Raw genomic sequence first — 23,834 nt, 5'->3', positions numbered from 1 at the left:
TGAAAAATATTTATTTATACAAATCCAGATAGTGAAAACAGACAAACTTCTAAATGGCCAATAGAATTTGTAATGGCTTGTTCTGTATATATTAGGTTATCACATACAAAATAATTTATGCCAAAGCTAGACTTACTATCTAGCTAGCGAAAGATAGGGTGGACAAAAGAACGCACACTTTTTACTGTAACTGAGTTTACTGTAGGCTATATGACGGAGTACCTTAAAAACAGCCAGAAAAATACTTTTTGTGAGAAAACGGTTAGTGGTATCTAAAATCTGATTTCGGAACGGCTTAACAGTTAGGTTACATACGTAATGAAAATAAAAACTGAGAAAAAACCGCTATAACATTTTCTGTCAGTCCACCTTACTGTACTAAAGACGTTAGTAAGACGTTGGTTAACTAAGCTAACAGTGGTAACTTTAAGGCTAGCTAGCAAAAGCAAGCTGTATAGCGAGCTAGCTACTGTATGCTACCGACTTTTGCAAGCTAGCAATTAAATAAACGATTGAAATTACAACAGAACTGTCTATCACATATGACCACCCATCACATTTTCTTGATTCACGATTCACTTCTTTCATCACTGCAAGTCTACAGTAGGCTTGTCTCCAGTTTGTTTTTGGCTTCTCAAATGCTTTCAAACCGTTTCTTTCTTCACTGGAATGGAGCGGGAGGGGCAACCAAGGTGACAAGAGAGCAAAGCGGACTCATGGACTCCACCATTTTACAGGGGAAGGGAAACTTAAAGATTTTAGAACAAGTTTTAGAACAAGTTACCAAAGAGATTAACAGCTTAAGTAGCAAAAATATAATACCATTCAATAAATGTATAGTATTTTATAGGAGACATTTCTGACAACCTTGGTGGCAAGTGGGGTGGCAAGCAATTTTTTTTAGGGTGGCAGCTGCCACCCCTTGCCACCCCGGTGGTTTCGCCACTGCTCCCATGGGAATCTGTACAGTTGCTACTAGGCTAGGTTTTGATTTTAATTTTATTTAATGCACTTTATCCCAGTTTTTGTTTTATGTTTTGTCTATTTTTATGTGGATCACTGTGCATGTGATCTCTTTGTGCACGTAATTTCTTTGCTGTTAAGCACTTTGAGCTGCATTGTTTTGTATGAAAGGTGCTATACCAATAAAGTGTATTATTATTATTATTATTATTATTATTATTATTAGCACGTGGCTAGCTAGCTATAGCAAGAGAGTGTGCTAGGTAGCTACACCTGTGCTTGAAGAGGGCAGACCTGATTAGTGAGCTAATAGCTAGCCACATGCTAACTAGCCATTAGCTCACTAATCAGGTCTGCATTCGGAGCACGCTCTCTCTCAAGGCCTCAAGAATGAATGGATGAATGGATTAACTAACACAGTGCCTCAAGATGAATGGATTAACTAACACTGTGCCTCAAGAATGAATAGATGAATAGATGAACTCACACTGTGACTCAAGATGAATGGATTAAATAACACTGTGCCTCAAGAATGAATAGATGAATGGATTAACTCACACTGTGCCTCAAGAATGAATAGATGAATGGACAGTGGTACAGGAGGTAAAAAAGTCGTTTAGTAATCAGAAGGTTGCTAATTCGATTCCCTGTCGAAGCGTCCTTGAGCAAGACACTGAACCCCTAATTGCTCCTGATGTGCAGTGTGCCATCAGTGTAAATGTAAAATGTGTATACATTGTAAGTCACACATATGTAAGTCGCTTTGGATAAAAGCGTCTGCTAAATGACTAAATGTAAATGGTTTAACTAACACCTCAAGATGAATGGATTAACTCACACTGTGCCTCAGAAATTAATAGATGAATGGATTAAATAACACTGTGACTCAATAATGAATAGAACACTGTGCTCTCTTCTAAAGCACTTCCTCAGGCTTGAGTCTGTGCTGCCATCTAGTGACAAAGCAGCAACAATGATAGAACTCAAACGGAAAACACACACACACACACACGGATATGTTGTGTCTGCACATGAGTCTTTATTAAAACAGAACATTCATAAAATCAGCCCTTCACTGAGAGAGGGAGGGAATAAAGCAAATAACAATCATCTCTTTTTTCTGAGTGCGTGACATCACACACACACACACACTCAAGCACGCACGCATGCACACATCATCGCACGCACACATCATAGCGCGCGCATGCGCACACACACACACACACACAGTCAGATGTGATTCTGTGATTACACTACTAATTTATTCACAGTAATCAACACAAAACAAGTGGACACACACACCCACACACGAGATACAGTCACACCAGTTGAATGAAGTGTTGAATGTGAGTTGATCCATATCATGTGTACGCACACACACACACACACCCCCCCACACCAGTTGAATGAAGTGTTGAATGTGAGTTGATACATATCATGTGTACACACACACACACACACACACACACACACGAGATACAGTCACATCAGTTGAATGAAGTGTTGAATGTGAGTTGATACATATCATGTGTACACACACACACACACACACACACACACACACACATACACACACGAGATACAGTCACACCAGTTGAATGAAGTGTTGAATGTGAGTTGATACATATCATGTGTACACACACACACACACACACACGAGATACAGTCACACCAGTTGAATGAAGTGTTGAATGTGAGTTGATACATATCATGTGTACACACACACACACACACACACACACACACACACACACGAGATACAGTCACACCAGTTGAATGAAGTGTTGAATGTGAGTTGATACATATCATGTGTACACACACAAACACAAACACACACACACACACACACACACACCAGTTGAATGAAGTGTTGAATGTGAGTTGTGAGCCAGGTCACACAGGACGTTCAGGGCCAAAACAAACAGGCCTGCGTCTCTCAAAACACTCCACATTAAAAGCCTTAAAAACTACAAATCCCAGCGCTCCACTTCCTATAAGGCACAATGCCCAAAAAACACTGCCAGGTCACCCAAAATATGAACCAATGACATGGGTCAGAGAGGTGATCACCTTTAACCAATCAGGGGTCAGATCACATCTATGAAACCTGCTGTATGTGTACGGTGGCCCCTGAAGTCCAAACAGAGCATAATATAAAGTACCCTACTAGTCCAGCAGTCTGATATCGATTGACTCGGCACAGAGTCACATGACGAGGAGATCTAATGGAGTACATATTGTAGTCTTCTTCTCCAGTGCATTCTGGGTATTATCATCACATGTCTGCTGAACTGAGACTCCTGATTGGCTATTAGCATCTCGTGTCTGTCGAACTGAGACTCCTGATTGGCTATTAGCATCTCATGTCTGTTGAACAGAGACTCCTGATTGGCTATTGGCATCTCGTGTCTGTTGAACAGAGACTCCTGATTGGCTATTAGCATCTCATGTCTGCTGAACTGAGACTCCTGATTGGCTATTAGCATCTCGTGTCTGTTGAACAGAGACTCCTGATTGGCTATTAGCATCTCATGTCTGTTGAACAGAGACTCCTGATTGGCTATTAGCATCTTGTGTCTGCTGAACAGAGACTCCTGATTGGCTATTAGAATCTCTCTCTCTCTCTCTCTCTCTCTCCCTCCCTCCCTCCCTCTCTCTCTCTCTCTCTCTCTCTCTTTCTCTCTCTCTCCCTCCATCAACCACCTCCTTTCCCCTCATCTCTCTCCCTCCCTCCATCATGTAGATCTTGGAGATGTGGCTTAGACAGGTGTGTGTGTGTGTGTGTGTGTGTGTGTCTACGTGTGTGTTTGGGAGTTGGGGAATGTTCTCAGCAGTGGCGGCTCCTGAAAAAATTCTCAGGGGGGGCAATTTTTTTTATAATGATTAAGGCGACCCATTCAGTAAGTACATTAAGTTAGCTGATTAACTCATACAGCAATACCTTTTTGTCCACTATTGGCAGCACACAACAGTAATATGTCCCCTCTTGCTACATAGCTAGAGTAGCAAGTTACAGGTGGAAAGCTATGGAAGAAAGTTGCATCCAGGAGCCTTCATAAGCAAACATGATGTGGCTCCACATTAAATTATCCCACTTTTTCATTATCCACGTGTCTCAAATGTTGTATGATGTAACATAGCTTAACAGGACACATGATATGTCCAGTAACATCATAAAGAAGGGGTAACATAAGTCAAAAACAACAATATGTATTGACTGATCTTGAAAGTATTGGCTTACAAAAGCAAAATAAGTCATCACATAAAAAATTATTCAGTGTTAGTGCAAGAAGCGAACTGTGAAACACACTGTAAAACCTATGAAAAGTGACAGTGGTATATGAAATACAGACCGCATTAGCCACGCGATTTTCTTTCGTTCCAATTCTTGGATGTAGGATTTCCCTCCCTTTGTAGAAACCTGTTGAATGGATACATTTGGTCTAGGAAGTCCTAATTGTTTTGTTGTCAATTTATCTTCATTAGTACGCCGACTAAAAAGGAGTTTCTGTCAAAGAGCGAATCGAGTTATTGCACTGTACAGGGCAGCCATCTTGACAGAATATGCCTCCGTCGAAGCTGTATGACGTTCGTATAGGCTTTTACGTCCTCTACTTATGACAAGACCAGGAGGGGCGAGCCCTCCCGGAAGCCATAGAGAATGCATTGAGAGCTCTGTTTTGTGAAAAAAATGGATTTAACATGGGAGTCAATGGGAGAGGTCTGGGGCGATTTTCATTTCGCCCCAAATCGCCCCAGAAGGGGTGGGGCCATTTGAAGCACGACTTTAGGCTGACTGAACGACTGTTACCTGATTCGACAATGACATACAGAGGCAGATCAGACGGTCTAGTGGTAGAATCCGACAGAAAAAAAATTATTACATTTAAATTTACGTGTCATTTACGCGACTTACAATGATATTGCGTTTATACATAAGGAGTTTTTTTTTTTTTTTTTTTTTTTTTTCCCTAGGCAGTGCGTCGCCCCAATCGCCCTAATGGACGAGCCGCCCCTGGTTCTCAGAAATGGGATCAGAGGACTGTAGATGTGTGTTAGGGACAGAGGTGTTAGTGTGTGTGTGTGTGTGTGTGTGTGCGCGCACCTGTGTGTGTGTGTGTGAGCTTTAGTGAGTTAGATTGCTGTTGGTCATTCTGAGGTGTGTGTGTGGATGTGTGTGTGTGTGTGTCTACGTGTGAGGTGTGTGTGTGTGTGTGTGAGCTTTAGTGAGTTAGATTGCTGTTGGTCATTGTGAGGTGTGTGTGTGTGTGTGCGCATGTGTGTGTGTGTGTGAGCTTTAGTGAGTTAGATTGCTGTTGGTCATTGTGAGGTGTGTGTGTGTGTGCGCGCATGTGTGTGTGTGTGTGAGCTTTAGTGAGTTAGATTGCTGTTGGTCATTCTGAGGTGTGTGTGTGTGTGTGGATGTGTGTCTGTGTGTGTCTACGTGTGAGGTGTGTGTGTGTGTGTGAGCTTTAGTGAGTTAGATTGCTGTTGGTCATTGTGAGGTGTGTGTGTGTGTGTGGATGTGTGTGTGTGTGTGTCTACGTGTGAGGTGTGTGTGTGTGTGTGTGTGTGTGTGTGAGGTGTGTGTGTGTGTGTGAGGTGTGTGTGTGTGTGTGTGTGGATGTGGGCGCTGCATATGATAGCACAAAGAGACGAGATATGGAGACGTGTGTAAACATGTTATGTGTGAATGCGCGTGCGTCAGAGTGTGTATGTGTGCACACGTGTGTGTGCATGTGCATGTGTGTGTGTCTTTCTCTTTCTCTCTGTGTGTGTGTGTGTGTGTGTGTGTCTTTCTCTGTGTGTGTGTGTGTCATCAAAGATAACAATTACTTGTTTTGTCTCACATTTAATGGTGACATCAGAGGAGAGGTGCCCAGGTCTTGCAGACAAAATGGCCTTGTCATTCCACCCAAACCCGTCATTCCTCTTTTCCCTCAGGGTGCTTGTATACGCCACTCCCATGATAGCCCCATCACCAGTCCACTCCACTCAGTCTCCCAGTAGCAGCGTCCAGACTGACCCTATCTACACAGCACCTATGACCATCACCACTCCACTCCACTCAGTCTCCCAGTAGCAGCGTCCAGACTGACCCTATCTACACAGCACCTATGACCATCACCAGTCCACTCAGTCTCCCAGTAGCAGCGTCCAGACTGACCCTCTCTACACAGCACCTATGACCATCACCACTCCACTCCACTCAGTCTCCCAGTAGCAGCGTCCAGACTGACCCTCTCTACACAGCACCTATGACCATCACCACTCCACTCCACTCAGTCTCCCAGTAGCAGCGTCCAGACTGACCCTCTCTACACAGCACCTATGACCATCACCACTCCACTCCACTCAGTCTCCCAGTAGCAGCGTCCAGACTGACCCTCTCTACACAGCGCCTGTTCCAACCAGTCAAATCTTACTGTAAATCACTCACAGGCCAGTGAAACCTGGTATTCACACGTGTCATCTTTCTCTTCCCCTCAGAGAGAGAGAGAGAGAGAGAGAGAGAGAGACCACACCCATCCGCACAGGTCCAAAATCATCATACATACAGATGCATTCTTTTCCTGCTTACACACAGACACACACAGTGTGTGTGTGAGAGACAGAGACCTTGTGATTTTGTTTGTAATCATACTCTGGATTCATTATTACCCACATGCAGGGACGTGCACAGGAATTTTGAAGGGCAGTTGCTCTCACACACACACACACACACACACACACACACACACACACACACACACACACACACACACACACACCCACACACACACACACACACACACAGTTGCTCTGCCCTGGAAAAAAAATGCAAAACGTTAATTTTTGTCACCGCCACTCTGCATATTCTGCCTATATCACTTGAAACTCTGAAATTGTCAGGGTCGATCACTAACTGCCGCCACCTCCCCCTGGATGCTTATTCCGCGATTATTTTATCTAGGCCTACATGAAGTTCTGCAGCCGTAATACTGTTTAAAAAATATATATATTTCCTTCGGAAGGGCAACTTCAGTCGAGGAGGGCAAACGGGCAGTTGCCCGAGCAACCTTAGCCCCCTCCTGTGCACGTCTCTGCCCACATGTGTGTGTGTGTGAGAGAGAGACAAAGAGCTTGTGAGTGTGAGTTTGTGTGTATGATTTTGTTTGTAATCATACTCCGGATTCATTATTACCCACGTGTGTGTGTGTGTGTGTGTGTGTGTGTGTGTGTGTGTGCGCGCGCGTGCGCGCACCTGTTTTTGTGTGTGTGTGTGTGCGCGCATGTGTGTTTGTGTGTGAGCTTAAACGGCGTTAAAGATGTTTTTGGACACTTGAACTTTACCGTGACTGACATGACTGAACCTGTTTTCCCAGAATGCTCTGGGTTGGGCCTTTCTTAGCAAAGGAATCCAGCCAAACCAACTGCAGGAACTCTTTGCTTAAAAGATTTGTGGGTGTGAAGTGTGTAGCAATCATGAATGCATCATAAACACACACACACCCACGCGCGCGCACGTACTCACACACACACACACACACACACACACACACACACACACACACACACACACACTCACACTTGTACACTCACACACGTGCACACACACACACACACACACACACACACACACATACACACATACACACACACAAACATATACATAATGTACAAACAGACATGGGAGTTATTGTAAATGTTATCTTTTTTAACTTACTTTAAACATTTCAGACAAATATGTGTTTGTGATAAACTTACTGCATCTAAGGCTTTTTGTATTAATTCCAATGTAATTATGAGTTAAGCAAAGTTCCAAAAGGCTGATCTAGAGCAGTAGAGGCATTATGTCTCTTGTCAGGAATGTTCAGACATGAAGCTGAAACCTGAGACTGTGGCACAATGACGTTTCATTTTTTTTTTACTTCCTCAGCTGACGTTAAATTGCAGTGATTGAACAAGCTCCACCAGTCTTGTGCTGTGGGTTTTCTGAGCAACGTTGGAATTAGCTTTGACTATAGCGTGAAGACGTCAGTCGGTAAGTAAGTGTTATCATGTGGTGAGAGTAAAGGGTGGTGGGTCTACAACTGCAGTCGGCAAATCAGCTGTTTGTAACCTTGGAGATCAAAGTGATTGATATGTGATGTAGCTGATGAGGAATTTGATTGAATCAATCCAACCATTCTGCACCTTTCATGTTATGGTTTGCATGGCTTGCTCATTCACAGACTCTTGTTCATTCTTCCAAACCTGTTGTAGGACTGTATTTGTACTGACCTGAGACATTTCCAGAGTAGTCCCTTCATAAGAACAGCAGCTTGATACACACTGCCAAATACTAGCAGGTTATTTGGTTTCCCCAAGCTGTCAATTCCATTATGTGAAAACATCACAACAGCTTCTTCAGTCTTGTTTGCGTTCTGGGTTAAACCTGCAGATATTAATGCTGTTAGACGTCAGTCAGTAAGTCAGCTTCATCAGTCTTGTATGCGCTCTGGGTTAAACCTGCAGATATTAATGCTGTTAGGTGTTGGTCTGGCAGTGGTGAAGACATTCACTGACTTTAGTTTAGGCCATTCTGAGTAGGACTAGAGGACTTAGAGGACTAACTGTGTAGCTCTTGTGTACTGGTGAGAGTGTGGTGGACACTAAGCAGTTTGAACAGGGTTGTTTAAGTCCATCCTTCTAATCTTAAACACCAGCATCTGCAGTCCCTCCCTGAGAATGAATACAGCATTAACCCTCCTATTATGTTTGGGGTCAATTTGACCCTTTTCAATGTTTAACGTCTCTAAATAAATGATTGGCATAGTTTTTTTTGCTTCATATTTAATGACTTTTCCTAATCTAATGGGGAGAACTGGGTAAACACAAAATTAACATGATGATATGTTTTCAATGTGCTGTACACATGCTTTACGCATAGGTGTTGTTTGGGGTCAATTTGACCCCAGGCTGTTTTAATTGTATAAAATATATAAGAAATATAAACTTTTTTTATCACATTGTTACTATTCTTGATTACAGAAATAGTTTTCTATTCCATATGTTATAGATAACAACAATATGTACTTAGAAATAATATGAAGCCATAAAACACCAGAAGGATATCTCTTTCCAATTTTAAGTCAATCAGTGAGATTTGATGGTGATCTGCATATTTCTCCATAGTAGCGTAACATGTATTCTGGATGTATAAGGGGGGTGGGTGGGGGTATTGTTTTATTTTTAAGGGCTATTTAGGTAGTCAACAAACAAACCTAAAGTACCTGACACATAAACTTGGGTAAAAAAAAACATTATGATCATTTTTTGGAGGTTTAAATTGCTGGGGTCAAATTGACCCCAAGCATAATAGATGTGGGTAAAATTTGAACATAATAGGAGGGTTAAAGATGTTTTTGGACACTTGAACATTATGTTGAAGACTATGTACAAACAGGCACAAAGAGTGTTTGTGTGTTTAATATGTTTCCGTAACTGACATGGCTGAACCTGTTCTCCCAGAATGCACTGGGTTGGGCCTTTCTTAGCAAAGGAATCCAGCCAAACCAACTGAAGGAAACTCTTTGCTTTAAATGTTTGTGGGTGTGAAGTGTGTAGCAATCATGAACGCATCATAAACACACACACACACGTGTGCGCACGCACACACACACACACACACACACACACACACACACACAAACACACACACTCACACTCACACACGTACACACACACACACACACACACACACACACACACACACACACACACACAAAAACATACACATAATTGTACAAACAGACATGGGAGTTATTGTAAATGTTATCTTTTTTAACTTACTTTAAACATTTCAGACAAATATGTGTTTGTGGTAAACTTACTGCATCTAAGGCTTTTTGTAGTATTTCCAATGTAATTATGAGTCAAGCAAAGTTCCAAATAGCTGATCTAGAGCAGTAGAGGCATTCTGTCTCTTGTCAGGAATGTTCAGACATGAAGCTGAAACCTGAGACTGTGGCACAATGACGTTTCTTTTTTTTTTTACTTCCTCAGCTGACGTTAAATTCCAGTGATTGAACGAGCTCCACCAGTCTTGTGCTGAGGGTTCTCTGAGCAACGCTGGCATTAGCTTTGACTGTAGCGTGAAGACGTCAGTGGGTAAGTAAGTGTTATCATGCGGTGAGAGTAAAGGGTGGTGGGTCTACAACTGCAGTCGACAAATCAGCTGTTTGTAACCTTGGAGATCAAAGTGATTGATATGTGATGTAGCTGATGAGGAATTTGATTGAATCAATCCAACCATTCTTCTCTTGTTCACTCTTCCAAACCTGTTGTAGGACTGTATTTGTACTGACCTGAGACATTTCCAGAGTAGCCCCTTCATAAGAACAGCAGCTTGATTCACACTGTCAAATACTAGCAGGTTATTTGATTTCCCCAAGGTGTCGGTTCCATTATGTGAAAACAGCACAACAGCTTCTTCAGTCTTGTTTTGCGTTCTTGGTTAAACCTACAGATATTAATGCTGTTAGGTGTTGGTCTGGCAGTGGTGACAACATTTGCTGACTTTGGTTGATTGATGTCGTCATTCTGATCAATGAGCAGTGTTCTGATTTCTGGGGAAATTGTCCTTTTTCTTTTGTCAAGATCCATTTTTCTCAAATCTATACCCAGAATAATAGTTACTCTAGTACAGAAAACATGTATTTGAGTTTGTATGTGAGCTGTGTGTGTCGTGTCACTTCCATGGTTAAACAGGAACAATCTTCTGGAGTGAAGTTGCTGTATGGAAATAAATTCATGAATGCTGGTAAACTAGGTGGCACACCTCATCTTGGCATCTTGCCCAGTCATAGATACCTCCAGTGGAGACAAAGGCAACACTGTGCAACAATAAGGATTTGCTAAAATGCCAATTACTGCCAACAATTTTTTACAGACCACATAACTACATATTGCATAACCTGGATGGCTAGTGGCCAGGACAGGTGTGTGTATCTGTGTGGCTAGTGGTCAGGACAGGTATGTGTATCTGTGTGGCCAGGACAGGTGTGTGTGTATCTGTGTGACTAGTGGCCAGGACAGGTGTGTGTATCTGTGTGGCCAGGACAGGTGTGTGTGTATCTGTGTGACTATTGGTCAGGGCAGGTGTGTGTGTATCTGTGTGGCTAGTGGTCAGGACAGGTGTGTGTGTATCTGTGTGGCTAGTGACCAGGATAGGTGTGTGTGTATCTGTGTGACTAGTGACCAGGACAGGTGTGTGTGTGTATCTGTGTGGCTAGTTACCAGAACAGGTGTGCTTGTCTGTCCATCTATTGACAAATACCACGAATATTAATTTGAAGATGATGCCAAAACCAATTACTCAAAAAAAACTCACTTCAAAAAGTGGCAAATTGTTGAATAGTGTTGCTCTAATAGCACACACACATTCTCCCATGTCCATATCTCCCCTCGATCGCTCTCTCTCTCTCTGCCCCTCACTCCCTCTCTCTCTTTCTCTCTCTCTCCCTCTCTCTCCCCCTCACTCTCTCTCTCTCTTTCTTTCCACACACAAACACACACACACACTCGCACAAACACACAGTCTCCCATGTCATGTCTATCCCCTCTCTCTCCACTCTCTCTCTCTTGCTCTCTCACTCTCTAGCGCACGCTCTCTCTCTCTTTCCCCTCGCTCTCTCTCTCTCTCTCTCTTACCAAACACACACACACACACACACACACAATGTCCAAACAGGCATGAGAGTTATAGTAAATGTCAATCCAATTTAAAGAAATGTATTGTGGTATAATGAGAGGCTTTACCACTGAGCTGGGTGTAGGGCAGTGCGTAATCAACAGGACAGAGCAGGCAAAAGTGCTTTCAAACGAGGAATCCGGTTTATTCACCAACACAAAGTCTTACAGGAAGCAAACATAAAAGTTCTTCAAAGGCCAAAACATAGGCTTCATAAAGTTGCTCCTAACTTAAATCCTACCCTCTGTAGTTGCAGCTTAAAGTTCCTCAGACACTGAACTGAGTTTGTGCCACGTACGATGCCGCTTGCTTGGTGTGTGTCTCCACTTCTTTGTTCTCTCCCTCTCCCACACCTGATCTCCAGCTTTAATCAGAGGGCTGAGGCATTTGCACCTGTCTGAGTAGTGCATTCTGGGAGATGGAGTTTTCCCGGCAGCCATCTTGTGGCTTGGGAGCCATTCCGGGAGAGGAACATAGCGCCCCTCTACCACACGTCCCCTCGTGATGCCACAGTATGAGAAATGGATTTCAATGATTGAGTCAAGATAAAGTTTCAAAAGGCTGATCTAGAGCAGTAGAGGGCATGTTGTCTCTCGTCAGAAAGTTTAGAACATGAAGCTGAAACCTGAGACTGTGACACAATGACGTTGTTTTACTTCTTTGGCTGATGTTAAACTCCAGTGATTGAACGAGCTCCATCAGTCTTGTGCTGTAGGTTTTCTGAGCAACATTGGAATTAGCTTTGACTATAGCATGTAGATGTGAGTCGGTAAGTCAGCTTCATCAGACTTGTTTGTGTTCTGTGTTAAACCTGCAGATATTAATGCTGTTAGGTGTTGGTCAGTAAGTCAGCTTCATCAGACTTTTTTGCGTTCTTGGTTAAACCCCCAAATCTTAATGCTGTTAGGTTTTGGTCTGGCAGTGGTGACGACATTTGCTGACTTTGGTTGATTGATGTCGTCATTCTGATCAATGAGCACTGTTGTCGCTTTCTGGGGAAATCGCTTTCCTTTTACTTTTGTCAAGATCAATTTTTCTCAAATCTATACCCAGAATAATAGTTACTCTAGTACAGAAATCACGTGGTTGAGTTTGTATGTGAGCTGTGTCTGTCGTGTCGCTGCCATGGTTTAACTGGGACAATCTTCTGGAATGAAGTTGCTGTAAGGAAATAAACGCATGGCTGGAGATCATGAATGCTGGTAAACTAGGCGGCACACCTCATCTTGGTATCTTGCCCAGTCATAGATTACTCCAGTGGAGATGAAGGCAACACTGTGCAACAATAAGGATTTGCTAAAATGCCAATTACTGCCAACCATTACTACCAATGGCGGTGTCTTTTTATTGATATTGTTGGTGATGTCGTCCTGTGAAAGCATTTTTTACAGACCACAGAACTACATATTGCATAACCTGGATGGCACAGATGTGTGTGTCTGTGTGGCTAGTGAGCAGGACAGGTGTGTGTATCTGTGTGGCTAGTGGTCAGGACAGGTGTGTGTGTATCTGTGTGGCTAGTGGCCAGGACAGGTGTGTGTGTATCTGTGTGGTCAGGACAGGTGTGTGTATCTGTGTGGTCAGTGGTTAGGACAGGTGTGTGTATCTGTGTGGCTAGTGGCCAGGACAGGTGTGTGTATCTGTGTGGCTAGTGGTCAGGACAGGTGTGTGTATCTGTGTGGTCAGGACAGGTGTGTGTGTATCTGTGTGAGTAGTGGTCAGGACAGGTGTGTGTATCTGTGTGGTCAGGACAGGTGTGTGTGTATCTGTGTGACTAGTGGTCAGGACAGGTGTGTGTGTATCTGTGTGGCTAGTGGGCAGGACAGGTGTGTGTGTATCTGTGTGGCCAGGACAGGTGTGTGTGTGTGTATCTGTGTGACTAGTGACCAGGACAGGTGTGTGTGTATCTGTGTGACTAGTGGTCAGGACAGGTGTGTGTGTATCTTTGTGGCTAGTGGTCAGGACAGGTGTGTGTATCTGTGTGACTAGTGGACAGGACAGGTGTGTGTTTATCTGTGTGGTCAGGACAGGTGTGTGTATCTGTGTGGTCAGGACAGGTGTGTGTGTATCTGTGTGGCTAGTGGGCAGGACAGGTGTGTGTGGCTAGTGGCCAGGGCAGGACAGGTGTGTTTATAATGTCCCTCTAATGACCATATACCATCAAAATGAATCTTAGGATAATGCCAGCACTAGTTACCTGTAATAACATATCTATGTTTCCTGTTTCTCCACCATTTCTCTTTTCTTCCACACACACATTCTCTCTCTCTCTCTCTCTTCCATATACACACATGCACACACACATTCTCTATCCTCTTTCTCTCTCTCTCCCTCACTTAAACTGTTGGATGTCTTTTCTCTTTACATTTATTAGCTATATCTCCTTTGTTCATATATCTCACTGTTATCTGTAGGAAAACCACTTCAAAGACGAGAATATCAGAGTGAGTCAGATGACGAGGCAGGGAAAACCACAGAAGCCTTCCAGAGAACTAGCTGAGCTAAGGGAGTTTGGAGTGCCCCCTGGTGTTGATTACCTTGAACTTCAGGGGAGGTGATGCTTTAGCCCAAGGATTCTCAAACTTTATGGGGCCAGGGTCCCCTAAAAGGGCAGAATATTTTCCAGGGACCCCTTCATAATCCCAAATTAAACCATATAGGCTTATAGCTATTTGTAAGGTTATATGCTTTTGGACTATTTTACTCTAAAATCATATAGTACTAATATCACAAGAGGTTTAGAAAGTCGTTTTATTACATTTGACATTAATTGACAGTATGTAGGATAGATTTTTAAATGCTTAGAATCTAAATAATGTTCACCTTATAGGGGTTTAAAAAATAACCGATACGTATCGATATCCGTTTTAAGCTTGTAAGATACGACTACATCGATGCGTGAAGTCCTATATCGGTATTAAAATGACATGAACCGGTCTTTCCCCGATTTAAAAGTAATGAACCGGTTCACAAGCGTTTGTCTCTCATTCCCTAACCTGTTGCATATGATCTCAGTCAGAACAATGACAGCCTGTCATTGACCAAAGCCCACATAGCATAAGCCAATCAGGCTGTATTCTCACAAATAACACCCCGAGGTACATGGAGGTATTATAGACCTGGAGAGAATGACAGATTACAACTCCCATTCATTTCAATGGCCAATGCTATGCTAGCTACGCTATTAATTTCAATGGCCAATGCTATGCTAGCTACGCTATTCATTTCAATGGCCAATGCTATGCTAGCTATGCTCTTCATTTCAATGGCCAATGCTATGCTAGCTACTTCAGCCAAGAGAGATAAATCGGTGTTGATTGCGTGATTCTACAGACATCCTCGGATCTAAATAATTATAATAATAATAAAAAATAGGAGAATATTTGATGCAAATGGCAGTGAATAAATAAATAAGCACTAAACTCAATCGCGTGCGCACTTGTCTGTATGTTTTTGTATACTGTATTGCAACACTCATTGGGGGAGCTCTGACCTGTCCTGGAAGTAGTGAAGGGCGCTTCTAAACACTGTGTCGAGCATTTGAAACGTGGATGGGACCATTCATGTTACGGAATCACAGAGAGCTTGGATATAGTCTATCTATTCTGTGGTAGACAGCTTTCCTTTTGCAAAGTGCTTCTACCAACTCATGTAATAAAAAATATATAAGTTTAGGTCATTCCCTTCGATCCCAGCCTGTCTTTCTAGGAGACAGCCAGTATAATAATAATGACAATAATAATAATAATGTGAAAGTGTGAAAGAGTGAAAGTGAATTACCTCGGTTTGAAATCCGATCCCGCTTGTCTCCCCGATCCTACTTCCCACCTCTTCTCTCATTTACTGTCCTATCTGATTAAAGATCTAAAGCACAAAAATAAATCTTAAAGAAAAGCAAAAAAAAACATTAACCCTGTAAGACCCAAGCATAAAAATAATATCTAAACATGTTTTTTTTTAAGTCAGATGATGTTGTTATAGTCTTCTGATGCAGATAATGAAGGAATAATTAAAAAAAATATGTTTTTGTAAGTTTTTAGGGAAACATTGTAATATTGCAACGTTGGTCCTAGTTGGTAGCAGAATTTCAGCATTTGCTCTCAAACTGTCAGAACAAATACAATACCAATACCAATAATAATGGTTAATTTGGAGTGTGTATTGCTTACATAGCAATATAACAGTACATTTAATTAATAATAATCACCCAAGTCATATTTTTATGAATCATAATTTATTTAAAACTTCAAAGAACCAGTGTCCATTGTTTACTTCCAAAAGCAGTTCCTTTCCTCTGAAAAGCAGAGACGGAGATTGCACTTTCTGCAGAGCGTATTGGAATATCCTTTCACGCAGTGTCTGCAGCGTCCTCTTGTTGTCTTCACCGGGAAATGTGTGACCATGTCCCTGCGCACATCGGTTGGTGTGTGTGTGTGTGTAGATGAGACCTACGTCTGCAGAACAGGTGTGTGTGTGTGTATAGATGAGACCTACGTCTGCAGAACAGGTGTGTGTGTGTGTGTGTGTTTGTGTGTATAGATGAGACCTACGTCTGCAGAACAGGTGTGTGTGTGTGTGTGTGTGTGTATAGATGAGACCTACGTCTGCAGAACAGGTGTGTGAGTGTGTATAGATGAGACCTACATCTGCAGAACAGGTGTGTGTGTGTGTATAGATGAGACTTACTTCTGCAGAACAGGTGTGTGTGTGTGTGTGTGTGTGTGTGTATAGATGAGACTTACTTCTGCAGAACAGGTGTGTGTGTGTGTATATATGAGACCTACGTCTGCAGAACAGGTGTGTGTGTGTGTGTGTGTGTGTGTGTGTATAGATGAGACTTACTTCTGCAGAACAGGTGTGTGTGTGTGTATATATGAGACCTACGTCTGCAGAACAGGTGTGTGTGTGTGTGTGTGTGTGTGTGTATAGATGAGACTTACTTCTGCAGAACAGGTGTGTGTGTGTGTATAGATGAGACTTACTTCTGCAGAACAGGTGTGTGTGTGTGTATAGATGAGACTTACTTCTGCAGAACAGGTGTGTGTGTGTGTATAGATGAGACCTACGTCTGCAGAACAGGTGTGTGTGTGTTGGTATAGATGAGACCTACGTATAGATGTGTGTATGGATGCAACCATGTCCCTGCGCACATCACTCTCTCCATTTTGGACAGCATCAATGACATCGTGGACACTGAAGAAAGCTCTCCTTGCTGGTGTCATTCTGAAATGGAAATAATAGTTAGAGAATGTTCAAGTATAACTAATTCCAATGCAAATGAATCCTATTCAGGCAATGGCCAATTCTATAGGAGACAAGACAATAGGACCCATTGACTATGTAAATGTAAACGTCTTTCCCCACGTTTTTGCAAATGTGTTTTTTGGTGAGATAAAAGTGACGTTGTAATATTACAACCAGGGGTCTTACAGGGTTAAAATGAAAGCAGGCATCGTCAAAACAACAGCCTTCGTGTTTTCTATAAACTGTTTGTCCTGTTACTCTTCCTGTAAGAGAGACGTGTGTCTCAGTCCTTTTACTTCATGTTTAATTGCTGTTCTCACATATTCATCACATGGAATTATTGTGTCCTCAGGGACAGTTGAGAAGTGGATAAGGGACGACTTCTTTGGACACTGAGGTAAGGTTGATAATGGCATGGATGTTGATGGGTGTTGATGAGTTGTGGGTTCATAGAGATGTTTTATAGATTGTTGGTTGACTTACGGACTTCAGCAAGTGTCTAATGAGATAAAACAATGTCGTGTATTTTCTATTAGCCATCAGAGTCAGAGTCATTGTCAGTGTGTTTAGGATTTGTGCCCTAGTGGGGTTTTCCTAATGTGCTGGTGTCTTAACTTCCCTTGCCCTCTGTCAAGTGCCAGTGTGTTGTGTTGTCCAGTAAAGAAACTGGTTGTCATTAACTTCTTTTATTGTCAACTCTGTTTGTCTTACATACATGTGACCTATCTCTGTTCTTTCGCGGTCTCCTCTCCTGGCTTCTGTAGTTCGCGTTTCCCTAACTATACTACATATTCCTCCCTTTGTAGATTTATTCTACCTTTATCAAATACATTTAAAATCTATCCTGGTATAACATAACATTTCAACATGTAGACCTAGTCTCCAATTCTTAAAGTAAACTAGATCTCATATTCTTAATTTCAAAGTTTTAAATCAAACATCTCCTTAACGCTAACAAAGTATTCTGTTCCACAAACTTAAGACATCTCTTTCAAAAGAGTACATTCTGCGACTTCCGGATTGGTGATGGCGTGAGTAGGTGGACGGTGAAGTGGCTCCCGAGTTTTTACTTTATTCTTGATTATTTACTCCATTTATTTTAGAGATATCAGCCAATGCAGTAAATTTAAGTCATTTCGACAAGCCACCCAATATTTATTATGTCAAACAAGCAGTCTCGTCGCCTAAAACCGAGTGAAAAAGTAAGTGCTTCTGTGACCACCAGCCAGGCTTGCCAAGCTCACTCAGGCTATCTACGCGGTTATAAGGAAGGAGCTAGACACAGCTTTGTCCCCTCTCAAATCGCCTTTGAAGGAAGTAAGATCCCTGTATGAATCACATGAAGAACGGATCTGTGGGATTAAAGGTACTCTCGACCAAAGCGAACAGAGGCTTGTCCAGGTGGAAGCTAAGCTACACACTGTTCAGACTGAAAATGCCTGGTTGAAGGAGAGTTGACGATTTGGAAAATCGCTCGTGCAGGCTCAACTTAAAGGTTGTGGGCATTCCTCAGAAGGTCGAGGGGTCCAACCCGGTTGCTTTTATGACAAATTTTTTCGGAGAAGTATTTGGAAAAGATTTTTTCCCGAACCCACTCCTTTTCGCTCGTGCACACAGACTGGGGGCAGCCAAGTCAGAGGCAAAGCAGTAAACAACGCCCAAGAGTTTATATCGTTGCATTCCACAACTTCCAAGACAAGCAGCGGATCATCGTTCAGAGACGTCAGCGGGAAATGGAATTTCGTGGCAACAGAGTGTTTCTCCACGAGGATGTCAGTGCCGAACTGGGACGCAAACAGGCAGCATTCAAAGAGGTGAAGGCTCTGCTCTACGCAAAGAGGGTCAAGTTCAGAATGGTGTACCCTGCCCGCCTCCGAGTGTTGTTTAACTTGACAGAGTTGCATTTTGACACACCAGGACAGGCATTCTACCGCGAGCACTAGGGCTCCATTGCCTCCGATGCACCTGCATCCATTGAGGCTTGAGGTAGGCTATTCCATGCTGTCATTTTAATCGATCACAGTGTGTGAAGTGTAGGCGGTACATTGGAAATTAAGTCGGACTGTCTTATCACCATAAATTTGGTCAATGCCTTTTTTCTCCAGTTCATTTAAAGCCATTAACTGTATGGGGTTCTGTTTTGATGCATGACTTGGGAGCCACACCAGTGGCATTTGTATTTTCTTATATATATAAATATATTGTTTCTTAGGAAATGTCAATCGGAAGGTCTGTAGTTTGGTTAAGCCTGTGATGCTCCTCAGGTTCATTAATAGAGGAGGATCTAGGAAAGTGTTATTGTTGTTGCTCATGTTGTTGTGCTTATTCTTTGAATTTGTTTTCTTTTCCACCCCCCATTTTTTTCATTTTTCATGTGGGTTAGCCCAAGACACGCGCCTTTATCACAGTCCCATTTACTTCAGCTTTATGTAAGGCTTTGGAGAGCACATGTCTACTTACACTATGATCTTACCGCCCCCTCAAGTTTCTGTAATATACTGTACAATCCCTTTTGCCAAAACACACTGATATGGTTACTTCTTCTGATAGATTAAACAGTAGTACACTTTGTTTCGTGGAATGTTAAGGGCTTGAATGGACCAGTCAAACAATCCAGAGTTCTCTCTCACCTCAAATCTTTCAATGCCGATATTTTAGTTCTACAGGAGACACATTTACGGTTGAAAGATCACATTCGTTTGTGTAAAGCCTGGATTAGCCAAGTGTATCACTCTAGACATAATGGTAGCTCAAAAGGTGTTGCTATTCTCATTAATAAGAAGGTGCAGTTTACTCCAACAGAGGTTATCACCGACCCCTATGGTCGCTTTGTTATAATCAGTGGCTGTCTTTACCAGACCAATGTTCTTCTAGTCAATGTTTACGCTCCTAATTGGGATGACACAGAGTTTGTTAATAAGCTTCTGTCCTCGCTTCCAAACTTGAACAACCACAAACTGATTCTGGGAGGTGACTTAAATTGTGCCATCAATCCTACTTTAGACAGGTCAAGCTCAAAAAAATCATCGCCCTCAGGCATGGCTAAGGCATTCACAGCTTCTCAACCTTACTTTGAAGCGCTTTTCTTTCTTCTCCCCAGTCTACCGTTCTTTTTCTCGCATAGACAAAAGGAGAACACTTTATCATATTCATTACTGTGGGAATCGTTCGATTTCCTCAGGAGGTTTATTATTTCACATGTGGCGTTTACCAAAAGGGAACACTCTAAGGAAGTCTTAAGCTTAACTGACTCTATTCATAAACTTGACCAGCTCTATTCAGAATCCTCCAATGCTGAGTTACATAAGAAACTGATAGAATTGCAAGCCAAACTGAACATTCTAACTACGAAACACGCAGAGCAACTTCTACTAAAAACCTGTGGGACCTCCTATGAATATGGGGTTAAATGTAGTCGTTTACTCGCTCACCAATTAAAGCGGCAGGCCGCATCTTGTCTTATCCTCCAATTAAGTTTCAGACCCAAAACACATAAATGATATATTTACTCCCCACAAACATAACACCCATGACAGCCTTTTTGAATAATACAGAGGCCCCCTCTCTTGATCAAACAGTTGTTTCATCACTGGAGTGAGAGTTGGAGATAGGAGAGATAACTGGAGCCATTATGGCCACGCAGAATAATAAAACTCCAGGCGTGGACGGATATTCTGTAGAGTTCTATAAAAAGTTTCAGGACCAGCTCGCGCCACTCCTCCTGGAAGTTTTCAATGAATCTTTAGATAAAGGCTCTTTACCCCCCACTTTCTCTCAAGCGTCCATTTCACTTCTCCTCAGGAAAGACAAGGACCCCACTCACTGTGGACCCTATCGTCCAATATCTCTTTTGAACGTGGATGCCAAGATTCTAGCTAAAGTTTTAGCCCACCGCCTGGAAGATCCACTCTCTACAATTATATTCGAAGATCAAACAGGGTTTATTAAAGGTCGACACTCATTTGCAAACATCCGCCGCCTGATTGATATGGAATATACAAAAAATGCAGTTGTTGTGCCGGAAGCAGTTATTTCTCTGGATGCTGAGAAAGCATTCGATAGGGTTGATTGGCAGTATTTATTTGCAGCTTTGGAAAGATTTGGTTTTGGCGCCACCTTCATTAAATGGATTAGGCTTTTATATAAAGATCCCCAAGCGTGCGTACAAACCAATGGCTTGCGGTCATCTTTTTTTCGTTTAACAAGAGGCACAAGACAAGGCTGCCCATTTTCCCCACTTTTATTTGCGATCACAATCGAACCACTTGCCATAGCCTTACTAACTACGCCAGCATTTCAAGGCATATTTAGAGGGGGAGTTGAGCACAGGGTCTCACTGTATGCTGATGACTTGTTGATCTATGTTAGTCACCCAACTACTATTGCTCCCTCTATTGTGTCTATCCTGGAGGAGTTTGGAGAGTTCTCTGGATATAAGCTCAATCTGCAGAAAAGTGAGTGTTTTAAACTCAACTCTCCAGCTCCTTCCAGGCTAGTACCCTCCTTTCCTTTTCGCCTTTCTGAGGATGGGTTCAGATATTTGGGAATTCATATTACCAAATCTTTCACTTCTCTTCATGCATCCAATTAAAATGAAGGATGATTTTAAAAGATGGTCTGCTCTACTACTTACTTTGACGGGTCGTATAAATACACTGAAGATGACTGTGCTCCCAAAGCGTTTAGAGGTATTTCAATGTTTACCTCTTTTTCTTTCTAAATCCTTTTTTAAAACAATTAGTCAAGCTGTGAACTCATTTATATGGGGCAACCAAGCACCCAGAGTTAAGAAGAACCTTTTACAAAGGCAGTGTTGTGTTGGCGGACTTGCTTTGCCCAGCTTTGTGCACTACTACTGGGCTGCTAATATTCAAAAAATACTCTGTTGGCTACACTCTCCTCATATAAGCTGGTGTGGAAATCCTCTGATGTGGAAATCCACCACACCCCCATCGAGTGCCCGTTGGCCTGGAGGATGTCATGCTCTTTCTCAAGCTAGAAAAAATTACATTTACACTGAGAGGGTCCATGAAGAATTTCTACTGGAGATGGCAGCCTATTGTTGAATAATACTAAAAGGAATTGGAGACATAGTCTACCCCAGCTTTCCACACTGTCTCTGAGAGTGTGCAGTACTTGTAATAATGCTCTCAAATGCCTATTCACATTTGTGATGCATAGGCATCCAGGGCTTAAGATATAAGTGTGTTTGATTTTTCTTTTTATGAGTCCTATTACTGGTGGTTTGTAATTTTTAATTTTTTTATTATTAATATTATTATTAGTAGTATTTTGTGTGTTTTATTTATTTTTCTCTGTACATTCATCATACTAGTTCTAGTAATGTTGGATGATGTTATTGTTGTTGATTGACTGAAAAAAAAACATGGAGATTGTACCATTAATGCTTCCCACTATACCCTCTAGAGTACACTCTTCGTTTTAACAATCATGTTTTGAAATGGGCTGGTTTCTTGATAACCCTCCCTGATCTGGTGGTTGCTTCTGGTGGTTGAGGTTCTGGCATATTGACAGTCTCTTGAGGGGTTTATACTGCAGGCTGGTGCTGTGGATGTGGTGTATCCTCATGTCCATGTTCGGTGTTGCTGGTTCGGGAATGTTAAACTCCAATGGGAAAAGTGCATGTTGGAGGTGTTTGACATTCCTTATCACCAGAGTTCCATTTTCTTGACCTGTTCAAAACAAGTGTCAGAAGTGCTCCTTAATATGAAATAACAAATGTCCTTGTATCTTGCATCTAATTTGCTGTTTTCCAGATTTGCAGTGTATACAATGTCTCCAATCTTTAAAGTGTGTTATTTTGCTCCATGTTTCTTAGCTGCATACTCTTTCATTTAGTTTTTTTATTCGTCATGATGTTTCTGATCCCGCATTCTTCTTCTTCTTCCTTCTCCAAGTTTGGTAGTTTTGTGCGCATATCCCTGCCAAAGATAAGGTAGGCTGGAGTTTCACCTGATGCTCTGTGAGGGGTGGTATGGTATGAGAATCTTTGGCAATTCCGCCGTCCAGTTCTTTCCCTCACAATCGGCTGATCTGAAGGCCTTTTTCAGGTAACGATGGAAACGTTACCGTTACCATTACTCTTGGGTTAATAGAGTGACGCCCTAATGTGCTTGAATCCACAAGTTTTTAGAAAATCTTCGAAGAGATTAGCTACAAATTGTCTGCCATTATCAGTCACTACCTCTAGGGGCTATCCAAAGCATGCAAATATTTTCATTAGTTCTCCAATCACTGACTATGATGATATATCTGATAACACTATAGCTTCTGGGTAAGACGTGTAGTAATCAATGTAAATTTCCTATTGGACCAACTAAATCTATGCCCAAATTTGTTCATGGCCTTGGAGGTAACTCTAGTGGTTGGAGTGGCTGATCTTCATGTAGTTGTTGGTTCAGAATGCAAGTATTGCAGTTTCTAATCATTCTCTCAATATCAATGTCCATATTAGGCCAATAAAACTTGTTTCTCAGAAAATGTTTTGTTCTCACTACTCCGGTGCCCCTCTAGGATCAATCCGTTGTGCGTTGTTAATTCATCTGCGCATCTTTTATATGGTTGCATTTCCTCAGAAATCTGAGTCGGCCATTGTCCTTTTTGTATGATTGGAACGAGTTGCTGTAGTACGTCATCCTCTCAGTTGTATTTTCTGATGTCATCAAGCATAATGGCAGGCACTTCATTTGTGATGATGGAAAGTACTCTCTCCATGTAAGTGTCAAAATATTCGTTGTCCTCTGTTAGAGCCAAAGGAGGTCTTGAGAGAGAATCTGTGACATTACACTTTCCTACTATTAATTTAATTGTGAATTCAAAAGGGTGCAGTCTCATCCCAAGTCTCTAGATTCGTAGTGGTAGCATTGTTGCTTTTTCTGGATTAAAGATATAA

This window comes from Clupea harengus, unplaced genomic scaffold, assembly GCF_900700415.2.
Source record: "Clupea harengus unplaced genomic scaffold, Ch_v2.0.2, whole genome shotgun sequence".
Taxonomy (NCBI): domain Eukaryota; kingdom Metazoa; phylum Chordata; class Actinopteri; order Clupeiformes; family Clupeidae; genus Clupea; species Clupea harengus.
The sequence above is the reverse complement of the archived record's forward strand: the minus strand, read 5'-3'. Positions refer to the sequence as shown.